Source organism: Lagopus muta, chromosome 11 (assembly GCF_023343835.1).
Source record: "Lagopus muta isolate bLagMut1 chromosome 11, bLagMut1 primary, whole genome shotgun sequence".
Taxonomy (NCBI): Eukaryota; Metazoa; Chordata; class Aves; order Galliformes; family Phasianidae; genus Lagopus; species Lagopus muta.
Window position 1 is genome coordinate 13,877,577 of NC_064443.1, and position 15,593 is coordinate 13,893,169.

Genomic DNA, 15,593 nt, shown 5'->3' on the forward strand with positions numbered 1-15,593 from the left:
ATATTCTTGGTGCAAAAGCAATGGCCTCACCAAGGAGGCCTTTCCTTTCTTGGCAGAACTGAGCTCCTTCACACCCAGCTGTCATCCAGCTGCCCAATCTTTGCTTTCTTCCCACTGCACAGGAGCTGTGATAATGGAAGATAGGGGGAAGAAAGCCTGTTCTCACCACCTGGCAGGCTCAGATGGTACCGTTTCCATGGTTATTTCACACCATAGTTTCTGTATGAAACATGCCATGTTTTTTCTCATTGACACCTCACAGGGACATCCCAGTCAGTAACTCTGCCTCCAGTTTTCAGTTACCAAAAGCAGTTACACAACATCTCTGCCACTTTTGTCTTCATAACACAGACCACTGCTTGACTGACGATATAATCTGAGGGATGCAATGGCTTCTAACATTCTCCTAACAGATTTAGCACACTTCCAAACCAGTAAGTGATTTAGGAGATACACTCAAAGCATTGCATTGTTGGCATCACCAGGCTCTGATATACAGCGTACAAACAGCTTCACCTAGCACCCATCTTCTACAAAACCTTTCTTCCCTAATTAAGTGCACATATTATCCCTGAGTGGCCTTACAGCACTATGGTCAGGTAAAAAAGTGAAACAGAGAAAATAACTCTATGGAAAATGGCTTATTTGAAGCAAAAAGAAAATAAGTACCTAATTCTGGATTAAAAACTCTGAGGATCCTGCCCTCTAATGGATGATATGCAGCCTATGTGATTTATTAGAAACATTTCATAAATTACAGAACATCATGTTACTTTGAGATGCATGCATTTGTTATTCATTGCACGTGTTTCAGTCTATGACAAACGATTTCAGTTTCCAGTGCACAAAGTCTGTAAGTATATAATACAAGTTGTTATAATCAGAAACAAAAAGATAGTTTTCTACATGATTGATCTTTTCTTGGGGAAAAAATATCTCAAAGTCCCTATGTGCAGACCTATCCCCAGCTTGTTCTCCACTGTAGCCATCAAGCATGCCAGCTGACTTTAGCACTACATTGCACTTCTCAGTACTTTATGTTTAATGCACAAATACATTGCACTTGTTAATATCCTGGACTGCTTGAGAAAACTTTTCATCTGCATTCGATGTAATCACAAGGAGCATTTTACACTGACTGACTGATGAAATAGCAAGACTATTTTGTAATCTCCACAAAGCATCACTAGCATCTGAAAAATCACCAGAAGGATCTCTTGCATTCTAAACTTCACTCTGAACCATTAACATGTCTGTACAAATCACTGGCAAAATGCTCATTTAAGAGAAAGAAAAAACAATGCACTCAAAAAAAACAAGGGTTCCTAATGTTAGCTCTGCTCTAAATTATTAAGAGCAGCCAGCAGGACAGAGAGGACCGGCGGTGCAGATGTTTCTCAGCGTTAGTGCAGCCAATGGACTGCAGATTTCCCAACTCTCTCAGTGCTTCAGCTGCTTTCAGCAACTTCACATTCACATTCCAGTAATGGGAGACAGTTAATTCGGTCCGTTGCGCTGCTTTGAAAATTTCCACCCTCGACTTGCAAACAAACAAAAACACCAACCTTTAAGCTAATGTCTTTCCCTGTGTGAATATAACAACTTCTCCCGGTGACAGAAATTCTGCTGTGAGTAGTGGCAAGCTCTGCTTTGTTGAAGCCGCCTGCAAACCCACATTAATTCATTACACACAGAGAAGCTGAAGCCTGGTGTTGGTAAGTCATACGTTTTTGCTGAAATCACTACAGCTGAACAGCAGCATAAGAAAAAAGGGAAAAAATGTGGAACTTGATTAAAGATGCACATGTTTTCTTCTTGCATGGATAAATCCTGTTCAAATTGATATCAGCACAAACCAGCAACTGCAAGTTGTGTGGATCTTTTGGCACGAGTGCTGAGACTTATGCATAAAGCTACCCATAGCTAAACAGGCTCATTGCTACAGAGGCACAAAAATAGCATATGTAAGATCTACAACATATTTAACATTACATCCTGATTCGTCTTCTGGGCAGACACATCTCTGCAGAACAGTGCAGTCCTGCAATTTAATTCTTTTAAGAATACACGCATGGCACAGTTAGGAGTGCTCCAACTCCCTGCGCAGTAGTAAAGGGTGCTATTATTTTCTCAAGATGAGTAAAACATGCACACACACTGCTGTAATTTTAATATTAAATTATTTGTATCTGTCTAATGATTCCACCCAAAAAGTCACTGCTAGAAGTGGCAAAAAATCTCTGTAGTACTCACAGGTTAGGAAGCACCCCAGGCTCATGCTTATTCAGCTGCAGCACTGCCAGAGCTGTTGACTGCTGTGCACCACTCTCTCCTGGGATGAATCCTGCCTAGGAAAGGCGAGCCCTTGTCACCAGCCCTGCTGACTTTACATCACTATTCAGAAAGGCAGGTTCTCTGGCAAGTGATCCTTATCTACCCAAATTGTTAAGGGTAAAAAGCCATTTCCTTCTTGCAACACAGCTAGATATGTCTAGAAGTGTAAACCAACTTCAAGGGACCCAGTAGGAGCTTGTAGGAGGACCCAGAGTTTCCCAGCACCCGTCAGAGTGACAGCAGATTTCCTACTCCCCAGTTGCTGGCTGCTCTGCATCTACTGCTATTGCAATACTTTGCAGAGAAGGTGACTAGCTCAGACCCTGGCTTCAGACCTCTCAACGGGGCCAAAACTTATTTGAGATTTAAAACATAGGAACTTCCTCAACATCAACAACAAAGAGAGACAGATATTTTTAGTTTTAGAAGTAAAGCATTTTAAAGTTCACACTTAAATGAAAAAAGATCAGAACAAATATACCAATACACTATTGTGTATAAACATTGAACTCCTAGGTCATATCCTGCTAAGCACAGCCCCGGGTGGAGTAATATAAACTGCGTTTGCCAAGTTAACGTGGCACATATAGAAGTAGCCATTACAGTTTCACTGCCATTTGTCACCTGGTGTGATGGGTACAACTACTGCACCTGATCTTTCAGATTGGAAGAACCTCAGCCTGTTTAGAAGACCGTGATCTTGTTTATTCTAGCTGAAAGAACGTTATTCTGAATAGCTGCCCTACCTTGAAGAAGAGCAGCTCCTACTGCATCTAAAACCAGAGCCAGAAATGCAAAGGGGAGCTGATGTGTGGGAAAGTAACAGTGAGATGCATTTGTCTCTTAGTTTAACCCAGGCCCTACCAAGAAGCCAAGGAAACTACCAAAACCTGTGTCCTGAATTACTTTGTCCTGGATGTACCCGACACCTCTCCCAACAGACAAATGTCAATAGGAAATAAATAGTGTTCTGTCCAGCCTCACTTTAAGTCTCAAAAGGAAGCCACAATCCAGGCAGAGAGGAGAGCAAACCAACAGTGTACCCTTCTGTCAAGTAGCCCATGTCACTTAATATTATTTAAAGTCCCAGGAATGACTATAACCAGACATATGTGATGCATCCTCTCCCATAGCATATCTCCTGGTGTTTCAGAGATAGAGGGGGACCAAAGATGGAAAAACAGAAACAAAGCCCAACGCCTAGATAATTTGTTTTTCCACAGGTCTGTTATGTACACAAAATAGGAAGCTCTTTGAGAAAATGAATCTTCGACTTTGTGTTTATTACAAAAAAAAAAAAAAAAAAAAAAACAAAAAAAAAAAACCAAGATGAGTGAGACAGTATGTCTCACTCTCCCATAACTTAGTTTGATTTAAGTTATACCCATAAAAATAGTCTGACTCTTTATTTCCAAGAGTCATGTTTCAGTCTTGGGTTGTTTTCTTTCATGGTGTAACATACCTTTCTGCATCTTGAGAAGTTAAAAAAAATGTATATATTTCTCACAACACCTCAGTAACAAGGCAGGAGATGAAATGTCAACCATTTACAACAGCTCAAAATAACCTTTGACATCTGGTCAGTAGAGCCCACAACAGAGTAATTGCACCAGGGATATGTTGTTAAATACTCAAGCAGTGAGGAGAGCCTTGAGAAAACCTACCAGTTCCTTTCTTGGATAATAACTGAAGATAGATCTTCAAGGCAAAGGAACAGCAATGGTAAAAGAAAGAGTCAGAACGACAACTCATAGCATTTCTCAATCCCTCAGCTCTTCTCCTCAAAGACCATGCCTTGACAAGAGGCAGTCATTTCTGTCGTAAGCTATGAATGAAATAGTTAATTATCAGCCATTTTGCTACTTCCTTTGCTTGGAACAAAGTGTGCAAAAAATATATATATGTATATATTGCTGCACTAGTTCTCTCTCCTCTGAACTGCCACACAGAACACAAATAGATATTAGAGACTTTAAGTTGGATGAAAGAAAAGACAATTTAGGTGGTAGTAGAAATGAAAAGAACAAGAGGTAAGAACAATCCTCAATGGAGGGGGACTGGGAATGCTCCTAACCTGCTTGAGGGCATTGGCAGAGCCAGAATGGTCTGTTCCGCCTCAACCAGACCCTGAGGTCTTCAACACAGGGTAAGAAGTGAAGTTAGCTGCAGACATTGCATTGTTTCTCAGCTTGGGCATCATTATTTCCAAAATATCCTAGTGCAAAGACAGAAATATCCAAATATTTAGGACAGTACCTGTGAGCATTTACACAATAGAAGGGCTTTCATTTCAAAACCATTTTCTCAGGTAGGAACTGCAGAAGAGTTCCCACCTGAGGTAGGTGTTTAACCCTTGAGAGCAACAAGCCCACCTTACCTACACCTTAAATCAGCTTCATCGTTGTTACATCTTCCACGAAGCTGATGGAGAAAGATCCTGACCTAGCATCTGTGCAAAAAGCCTAGTTACTAGACTTCTTTTCAAGGTCCCCACAATTGATTCTTGGCATAAATCATCTAAGATAATAATCAAGAACATGGCAGAAACCGGAGGAGAGAAAAATCATAGAATGGCTTGGTTTGGAAGTGACCACAAAGACCATCCAATTCCAATCCCCCTGGTGCAGGCAGGGTTGCCAACCACTATATCAGGCACTGATCAGGCTGCCTGGAACCCCATCCAACCCGGCCTTGGAGAGATCCGCGAGGATGTCATGCTGGAAGAGCCCTGCATTAAAGCTCTCTGCCTGCCATCAGGTCTGACTGTGGAGACCAGCAGGTCCCAAATGCTTGAGCTGATCACTTCTGTCAAAGCAGCTCAATACATATAGGGACTAGTGAACAGACAGCTGGATAGCAGTGCAGCAGACCTGAAGCCAAACAGGATGCTGTAGTTTTCACCCTGTTACGATTACTCTGCACAGGAAGAAGGTTGTTCCAGCAAAGTTTCACAAGGAGACTGATCTCAGAGCAGCAAAACTATCAGTTTCTGTCTAAATTCAGGAATCCCTTAAAAAAGATCCAAACCCATGTTTTCTTCATTAAAAACACCAATATCAGATTCAGCAACAGCACAGGAAAAACTCCAGAAGTCGGCCCAGAAAAATGGAAGGAGAGGAGCAGAAATTACATTTGCAGATCAGGAAGCAGATGCTTCTGGCAATGGTTCTGCTCAGCCACCAGAATGCCTCAAGGAGGATTACGCAAGAAATAAACTCTCTGTTTAAAATATGTAAACTGATAAAACAGCCTTACTTTGATGCTTGCTCTGCAAGAAGCATTTCAGCTGAATCGATAACACAGCGTTGTTCTCTCACTGCAGCGTCTGCAGAAATATTTTCATGTTTCAGCTGCACTGTTTATTCCAGAAAGTGAAAAGTTTGTGGCGATTAAATTCTGGAGATGTAATCTGTGGTGGTACATCACTGCAACCACTCAGACTTTGTCATGGGATGGATGATAGAGGATTTAGCCTTCTCTAACGAACAGCATGCCAGATTTACGTGCGTATTGTGTTTCTCAGTAGGAATGTCTGACTTATTACAGAAACCACAGACAGATCCAGGTGGAGAAGCATTCAGGATATGACAACCATCTATTGCAGATTAGATCAGAAAAAGGGAGGCAGCAGCTGAGCTTAATATACGGAGAAAGTCTGGTTTACTTTATGGTCTTTTCAGAGTATCTAAGAAAACAACCATTCATTTTAAAGAATCCTAGCACATCACTGGTAGATTTGCCATGCTAAAGCTGTTATTTTCAATAATATGAAATCAATGAGGAATGCAGATCTGAAGATCAGTATCAAAAAGGGGAAGATAGGCAAACACAGGATGTGCTGAATTTGAGTGTTCTGGGTTTCAACCAGATCAAGTTTTTGCTGACATCCATCTCCCTTCAGGCTCATCTTCCTCCTCCAGTACAATTCCTCTGTTGTGTCGAAGGTGCAGCAGCTAAGCAGTTATTCCAGTGGCAGGACAAATGAGTCTGCATTGTCTTTATGAAAACATTGCTCACTAAAAACAGATTTTACTTAGGCATCAAGGAAAGGGGATCTGCACACCTGCATTTATCACAGCATATGGCTAGATTTATTGTCAGGGTGACTGTACCCTACCAGGGATGTAACAACCCAACTGCCCCAGAAGCTCAGCTGGGGAGCACAGGCTGCAGCATCCCTTTGTGCTGGCACAGCCAGGCCTCCTTACAGTCCCTGTAGTGATCTCAGCCCTTAGGACTGCTTGTTCAGCTGGATCCCTGTGAAACGCTGTCAGATTTTCCATAGCACCATAACAAAGGCTTATTTATTTATCTATTAAAAAGGAGCGTTAAGAGGTGCAAATATTTGAATTGGCTCCTAAAATTCGGTCTCTGGACTGGAATTCAGACTACTGAGCGAGAGGGCTAGCAAACACCCAGCTAACATCTCAGGGTGCTCCAAGCCATTTTGTTCTCCATTTTTGATTCTTATTTTCCCCCCAGTGGTTTCTGTGCTGAAGGAGCTGATGTGATTTATCAAAAAGCAGCAGATGTCAGCTGAGGAGAAACATCCTTTTTCAAGCTCTGAGGGCAGTAACAGCAGCAGCAGAGTTCTGAGAGCAAGCTGTTATTTCTGTGCATCAAAACAAAGCTGTGACTGGTGCACAGTGTTCCCACTTTGACTTTTGTAGAGATTCTCCACATTACTTATGTTAAAGTCATTCAAAATAGAGATTGAATCATGCCACTGTGACATTCTGTAGTGCTCCACTTGGGGAGCAGTGAATGAGAAGTTTCAGCTGTACCACTACAATTGCTTCTCCATTTAAAGTTATAGGCAACTTAGAGGCAACAAAGTTATAGGCAACTTTTCCAGCTAGAAAAACAACAAACATGAAGAAGTGTTGCCTTCTGTGCTAACATGCAGCAGAGCTAAAGCTCACCTCTTTTTCTCTTCCCCCCTCCTCGATATCCATTTAAATCAGTGCTCCAGCAACCGAGTGAGCAATACAATGCTGCAGGAATGAGATGGAGAGAAGGAGATGCTGATGACAGTACAGGCAAGCTTAAGAGCCCTTTTGGAATTTTTCTTTCAGCTGTTTCCAGCTTCACTGATTACCTTCATTTTTAGACATCTTACTTTTAATTTTGAACTAAGCTTCCAACAGCAAAATGTCACTCTTCAGTTTCTGTTTCTTGTTCATTCATGCTCTTCGCTATTCTTCCAACTTTTTCCCTGAGCTCTGTTTTCTTTCTCCTTTCCATAACTTATTTTCCCCTCATTTTTGTTTCTGTATTTCATGGATTTGTTCCCTTTCTCTTTCAGTAGTTTTGATTTTGACATTGGACAGGCCAACAACATACTGCTTTCACCCACCAATCCCTTACCGCTGATGCACACCTCAAAAACACACACTCTCTTACTTTCATTCTGTTGGTAGGAAAGGATCGCTGTGAGTACTGCCTCCATTTATTTACAATTTAACATGACTTTCTTGATCCCAGCCAGGATGCCTAGGATGGCTTTTCATGGCAAGAGGCAGTACTTCCTTCTCTTAATCTTGTAGGTCCTTTGCAACCTTATGATTCTATGATTCTCTGATCTATTTTGACGACTTCTCACTTAGCTCCAGCCTATGGGAAGAAGTCAAAGCATCATGAGAAACACTGAGACAAGAGGCACAACTCCACAGCATGACACTGCACAGTGAGTGCGGAGTCATAGGCTCCTTCCAAACTGGTTTGCCAAATCATTTTGCACAGGAATAGGGTAAGTCAACACAAATGACCTCAGCAAGCCATCAGAAAGTACATGGTCAAACTGGAACAGGGTCATTGAAATCCAAGAGGGACTTTTTTCCTTTCACAGTGATGAAAAGGTCAGCTCCCTTGGGACGGGATGTAACTCAAGTACTGCCAAGACATCCATGGGAATTGCATCAGTTGGGCTAGTGTACTGCACTTGTAACAGATGATGACAAAAGCACTTGGGAACAGATTCTGAACATCAATTCTACATTGCCCTTATGGGCTTAAATCACGCAATTTCTGCTCCATATTTTATGTGTATTTTTCCAGCAGTTTGTCAGTCCATTTGTTGATGCTGTTAAACGATATTACTTTGGAGGTCAGCTAGACTGTCTGTTTTCTGGCACGACTTGTATTTCAGTGTGCCTCTCTGCTTCAATTAGAAATAAAAGCCCACTACACTGCTGTATTCAGAACAGCAAAAACTGTCCATCCCAGCTATGAAAGGTTTGCAGCCAGCAGCACAACACTGGGAACTCAAGGTGGTCAACTCCCACCTGTGCATGAATGTACTCTCTTCTCTTGATGTGCTGCTTTCCTACAGGATCTGCCAACTCCTCTTCTCCCCCAGGTATCAGCAGCTGTGCCTCTGAGGAAGTGGGTTCTGCTCTGTCCCTATGTCACGTTGAGGTGCAGTACTAGAAAACTAGGGCAGCTTACATTAGACCACTATGTAAATTCAAAATAGCTCCCACTATAGCACTGACAATAGCATTACTTGCCCTTGAATGCACAGTTTGCATGTAGTGGTATTGCAGGAGAGGAAGGCAGTGCACTTTACCGTTCAACTTGTTTCCATGCAGCTGACTCAGGCAGGTAAGTAAGTGGCATCCTGCCTTGTACAACTGTCTCCTGATATTTGCAGCAGTTTCTTCTGCTATTGGTACATTATTGCAAGGAGCAGAAGAAATACATTACCCTTTGCTGAAAGAGCACTTCAGCAACTTGTTCTTGTTTTGATTGGCACCAAACCTGGGAGGACTGGGAATTTGGAAGCTCAAGAGAATTTGCTTCTTAAACATTACTGACAGAGTCAATACAGCCTTCCAAGTCCCATAACAAGCCCTCCTTCCCACGTCATGTTTTCGCAAACATTTAGCCATCTGAAGACCCTACTTGGATCTCTGCAAATGTTTATCACACTGCTACGTCACTGCTCTGTGCTGCTGCCCAAGTGCTTGCCTAACGTCTGGTTTCTGGGAGAGTGTGGCTGTTTATAAAGGCTTTAAGTGATGCATGTAGTGATGAGACACGTCACATCGAGCACACCATGTCCAAAGTATTACTATTAAAAATAGCCTGGACTACATCTCAGCATTTGTTCTGATCTAGAAAATTTGTGTGCTCTCTGGTGCCACTAATAAATAATTGACTGTTTAATATAATGTGTCAGAATAATTTAATGTTTAATCTATTTGAAGTTTGATGGAGTTTTTAAATCCTTGCTGCTTTTGGCGAGTTCTCCATTATAACATATTATCCCTGTGCAGAGGGAAGGGAAATGGCAAGAGGAAAAGCACAGTGACTTCTGGTCATCTTTCTGGGTCTGCACATCCAGCAAACTCATTCCCATGATGATTAAAAGCCACACAGCAGCTTCAGTGCTGCCCTAGACCAGCACCTCCATGCCTTCCATTGCCCTCAAGGATCCTCAGGGACCCAGCTTGGATCAGCCCACCGACTCCTGTCTCTTTCACCATAAGGCTTTTCCCTTTGGTCTGCTCCATTTCCAGGAATTTCACATTGGCAGACCTCCCTTCCTCAAGTTGCAGTAAAACAGCCAATTGTCCTTCTTTATAAAAGTGTTCAGCTAGTTTTTCACAGCTCTCCTGAATACTTTCCACTGGGCAATTAAAAACAAAGCAAAAAATTTAAAAAACAAAGTCTTCAGCACAGATCATCCCATGCTGAAAGCTTCGTCTTTCCTTTTCCTTCATATTATTACCCTCTAATAGACTCCTTTTCTACCTTCTTCTCTGAAAGGCTTTCTGTTATTTTGACCTCCTTTAATCTCCCTGCATCCCAATGCTTTCAGGAAACATTGAGCTCTTGTCATTTCTAGAGTTTCACAGTTCAAACAAACTCACCACATCAAGCCAACACAAATCCTACAGCCAAGTTACATCACTGCTACTAGGTTACACCAGGTTACATGATAGGAGCTGGTCCCAAACGCCGTATCTTATTCATGAGCTGCATCAACATACTTTTGGGCTTATGTAAGATCATGTAGTCTCACAGCTGGAGAAGAAAAGCTCTAGAAAAGATTACTGAAGAACCTCTATATTACTTTCTCCATGTCTTTCATCTCTAAGAAACCATGACTACCCATTACATCTTGACAACAAGCTCGAGCTTTTACATTTCACCCATGCTCCAATAACGTCTATTTGCCATCTATTTTCCCATTTTCAGCCATCCTTCCAAAGAAATGAAGGGAAAAATAAAAGCTCACAGCCCAAAGAAGTAGATTTGGTAAGTGCAGTGACACAGTGCTCTGGGATACTATCACCATTAGACATACAGTACCAAGATACTGACCCTGTTTAGAAACTGACTTCTTGTAGCCCCAATACAGAGATCATATCCATTTTCTCCTTTCAGAGGTGTCTTTCATAATAGGCTCACATCAAAGATTCACGGGCTTCAGTCATCAGCACACAACAGAGCTGCTGGTAGAAGATAGGTCCCTGATAGGTCAGGGATCCCCTTTGAAACTAAAGACAATAGGGTTTTTACTGCAATATTGCAATATTTCATATTCCAAGAAAAGAACAATAAACACACTCCTTCATTGTCTTCAAGAAACACCGTGCCGCATTCATGAGCTATTTATTTATTTTTTTCCCCAGGCCATATGGAATTCCTTTCCTTATTTATGTATTTTAGATGAATCTGTTGGCAATAGCTATTCAATAGCTACAGTTCTAAGACAGCAGCCACATAATTTCATTTCCAGATTTGTAGGAAACCAGCACAGATGTACAAAGAGCACAATCCAGTATTTATGAAGTGCTGCTGTTCCACAAAGAGTGAGAACCTGGTTATCATCATAACTGTTCATTAAATCCGAAACACAGTTATAGGCAAATGGCAATTAATCCAGAACAGTGAGGTTTTAAGTCTAACACTTGTAGGGCCAGACCTACCTCCCCACACCGTGTTCTTAAACACACTGAAGTCACCAGAAGTGCTGGGAGATGCAGGATTACACCTTAACAGAATGGTTAGCACAGGTCCTAGAAAGCTACTGGAGATACAGGTCTTCAGCTGGGACCTATCACTGTGCAAGCCATCACGTTGCCACAAGAAGACTTCTTGTATCCCTCAAAGAGAATCATACTGTTGGTCTAAAGCAAGTATAACCAGAGAGATGCTATCAAGACTATAATTCTTCAAAGAGAAATGAACATTTATCCCCTCAGTAATTTTGTATGAAAATGCACAGTTTGACATAATTACAGCAGACCTGAATTCAATGAGCAGTGTTTTGAGGACTGGTTATTTTGGACACCATCACCTCTACTGTTGGTATCCCACATTCAAATGAAATTGGACAGCTGGCTGCTTTGATAGAGCAGCCTCCCTATACTTGTTGGTTTTAATCCCTTTTCTAAAAGGGGTTTTTTCCTCTCTGACCCCTCCCTCCCCCCCCCCCCCCCCCCCCCCACAGTCTATACATTAAAACAAAGATCCTCAGAAAACACAAACCTTTGGTTCCTGTCAGTGCTGATTTGGCACAGGAAACAAGGTGATCTGTAAAATATATCCTCATGAACAACGTCAGGCTCCCTGGGACTGTCAGAGCTGCTCTTAGAGTGTTCAAACCCACATGGCAGGAGATGACTGCAAAGTGTCAGCCCTCCTTCTGGCTCAGGGCCCTGAGATGGGGGAAGTGAACTTGGTATGATATGCTCTAATTAACATTAAGTTCTGTGCATCAGACTATAGCCAACGACTTGCATAACAGGTCACAAGGCATCCTGTACATTTCAGAGCAAGGAAAGGAAACCAACAGTGACTGGGATTGAAACACTATCCTCTCTGACCCAAAGTTAATTCTAACATGTAGAATATTTCTTACAGTTTAGCACTCTTGCGACCATCTGTTGATTCAATATCCTATCTCCTGCATGCTAAACGTTTAGTTTCTGAACAGAATGAGGAACTCAATGCAAATAAAACCCAGTATTTGCTCCTCCACCCACTTTCTCTGAAGCTGTGCCAGTGGGACCAGTTTGATGCATACTCCAGGAAGTCCCATCATCTCCTCCTGTCTAAATGACCAACACATTCATCCTGGTAGGCTAACACTGATGTGGATAGAAAGGAAAAGAAACACATCCAGAGAGGTTCATTAGCAGAGCTGCACACAGCTCTCTAAGATGAGCTTGCTAATTCCAGACTGAGCTGGTGTTTTGGGGATTCTGATCCATCATCATAAGATGTAAGAAACATAAGCACTCAGAGATGCATTTCTTGTAGAAATGGGAGAAGATTTGGAAGCAGGAGAACACCTTGATATATGGTGCACCAGAGCCCAGCCCTATTTGAAAAATACACACTCATGTCCAGCCACCATGGATCTGCAGTTGCTGCCATTCTGCATGCAGTCAAAGAGGCAAGAATCCTATTTACAGACATTAATGTTTCAAACACATTGACTCACAGCCAAGTTTCTCAATACAGGAGTTAGATGGAGATTTTCAGAAATGCCCAGCTGCCACAGGCAATAATACAGTGGCTACTTTGTGCCTGTGAAAATCTCATCTCCCTCCTTAGTGCCTGCAAAGCACCATTTTGCACTGGATTCCTAAACAGAAGCAATTACTCTTGCCTTGGCAGTAACACAGCTCTTACAGAAAGCTAGGGCTGCTTTGTCTCCTCACTCCTGTTTCCTCCCATGGAGCTATTTCTTTAATACAAGTTTCTGTACAATGCTTCCAGAACTTGTGCTGCTATAAAAATCTTACTTCAAACCATCTGACTCTTATTTCCCTCTCACTATATCTGAAAAAATTATTTTATGATATCTGGGGCTTATAATAGATGGGATGCATGCCAGAGGGAACAATAGGAGGAAATGAAAGATGAAATTATTAGCCAGGAGTTAAACAGGAGATGAAATTACTCTGAAGTGCTTTAGATATGAGAAGTTCTTTGTTTTTGGAAAAAGCAGGAAGATTCTCAAGACCAGTTCTGGGTGGGGAAAACCTCCAGATAAAGAGACAATTGCTATCCTCTTGCAATTATTGCTGTTCCACCCCAACATATTTAAGGATAATTCCTACCCTTGCACACCCACTGCATTGCTTCTTCCCCTACTTCCCCCTGTTAGCTACAATTCAACAGTCTATAACAAAAATGATAGCAACAGAATGGGCAAAGTCATACTCTATAACACAAAAGAAAGCAAAGTTTTTGGAATGCAAACTCAAAACAGCAGCCACAAACTCTCCTGATTTAATCCTGACCCAGCCTTCACACAGTTCAACCTGGTCTAGCACAGCCAGCAGGCTTCACTCACCACTGTGTTGAGATGGTGCTCACGATACTGGACACTCCTCCTCCTCCACAGGTCAGCTTCCTCCTACTGGGGGCACACATATAATTTAGTTGTATTTGTTTCTCCTATTTAAAACCTCCTTAGCAGGCTGGAGAGCACCTGTGGCCATTGGGCACTCATGAGAACCTCCTGTAGCCAAGGATGTTTTATCAGCATTGTGTCCAGCTGGTCGGATTGAAAGAGAAATCAATGCAGAAAGCTTATCTTCAGCTGGAAAACCCAGTTCTGAACGTCAGGCTGCATATGTGTATGCTTTCATAACAAACTAAGGCACAAACCACAAAGTTCTGGCTTGTAAGTTTGCATGTAGAAGGGGAAGGGAAACTAACCTAAAATCTTTCATGAGTGTTAATGTGACCATCCACACCAGCTGAGCTTCACTTGCTGGAGCTGCTTTAGAAGGTGCTTGCACCATGCTTATAGCAGTAAAATGCTTTCTGACCACAAATATCACACTTGCCATTGGCCTCTGGAGCAGCTCAGGTTAAACCAGGCAGGAAGGAGAGAAAACAAAAAGCAAAAGTAGGGAGCTGGGTGTTCTTTAGTGAGTCTGCAGCTCATTAGAACAATGAATACAAAACCTGTATTTCCCTTAGCTGAAGCTTCAGGTCAGGGCAAAGTATTTCTAAATGAGCCAGCAGACGAGCTATTTTACTTCCTATGCCATTTTTCATGCTGTGCTATTGATTTTTATTTGGACTTTGCAGATATTTTTGTACACTGGATTTTTAAGGCTATTTTTCCCTTTGCTCATTAATAATGCTACCCAAAGTTGAGCTACAGCAGCAGTTTCACTAAAGTTTTCTTGGAAGAAGCAGTGGTCAGGGTGACCTTCATTTGACACAGCGAGTAACATTCATTTCCCTTACAACCTGCTATAAAAAAAATATAGCTGTTACTATCAATGTTCTCAGCGTGATGAAGGCTGTTAAAAAAGTTAAAGTTATTGTTCATCTGCTGAAAGGCAGAATTCCAAGAAAATGTTTATTGCTCACTATTCAAAGGTGAAAAACTTTCCCAAATATAAATTTCTATCCATGCTGAGAGGTGGGAGTTGAGGATAACAAGGCATGCTCCGTGATGTTTGTGTTTACAGCTGCTGTATCATATGTGGCTCTGCCATTCTGGGCACTTAGCACCAGCCCTGCCCCTTCCATGAGCTTATGAATCACAGTTGCTTATCTGCAACCACTCTTCTTGCACTGAAGAACACATCTTGCATCTGTTCCATGTCCTGTACTGATAGATCTATTAACTCTTCGGTGCCTTCCCATTGTATTCTGGGAGCAAGCAGAACCTCTGGGTGTTGTCTGGCCTTTGGTAGCTTTGTAAAGCCTTGCTCCAAGCCCAGCTCCTCTTCACAACCTGAGATTGAACCCATTTTTACAAAATTTCCATGTAATATATCCTCAATGGGCTTTTGACATAATGTTATGCAAATCTTTGCTTCCCTAGAGAAGAATTGAAGAAAATAAGCTGAGAACTATTCCAGACAGGAATGTTACGTGTGAAAAATACATTAGAGTAGTTTAAGAGAGGATATTAAGGATGAATCTGAAACAGAGCATTATTTCACATTAAGTAAATAAACCATCTCTGGTGCATACTTAATTTACCTGTTGAAGCAGGAAAGCATATATTCGTGTATTTCTTAGCACTGCTCTTTGCTGCATAGCATACAATTTTTGGCTCAATCAGTGTCTGTGAGGAATATACCATGAATGGTCAGTGAGTACAGGAGAAAAACTAGGTGAAGGCTCAATGACTGGGCTGACACTCAACACAGTAACTACCACAGACACTGTCACTTCCAATCTGCTTGGAAATATGTTCTCAAAATGGAGTAAATCTCTATTCCAGCAGTGTTTATTTCTGCAGGTTTTGCTTGTCTTTCCTCTTAATAAAT

At 41.8% G+C, this 15,593-nt stretch overlaps 1 long non-coding RNA gene across 11 annotated transcripts in view; it reads right to left on the reverse strand.

Moving 5' to 3' along the window:
* Positions 1–13,922, reverse strand: part of LOC125698763 (uncharacterized) — a 79,723-nt gene extending 65,801 nt beyond the window's left edge. For 8 of the 11 annotated variants that reach the window (XR_007379307.1, XR_007379315.1, XR_007379313.1 and 5 more), the window contains exon 1: positions 2,254–2,395. This is a non-coding gene — a long non-coding RNA (uncharacterized LOC125698763). Of the gene's footprint in view, positions 1–2,253; positions 2,396–11,832; positions 11,993–13,648 lie in introns of those variants that run through there. The other 3 variants (XR_007379310.1, XR_007379309.1, XR_007379312.1) reach the window with 2 other exon arrangements.
* Positions 13,923–15,593: the final 1,671 nt, after the last annotated feature.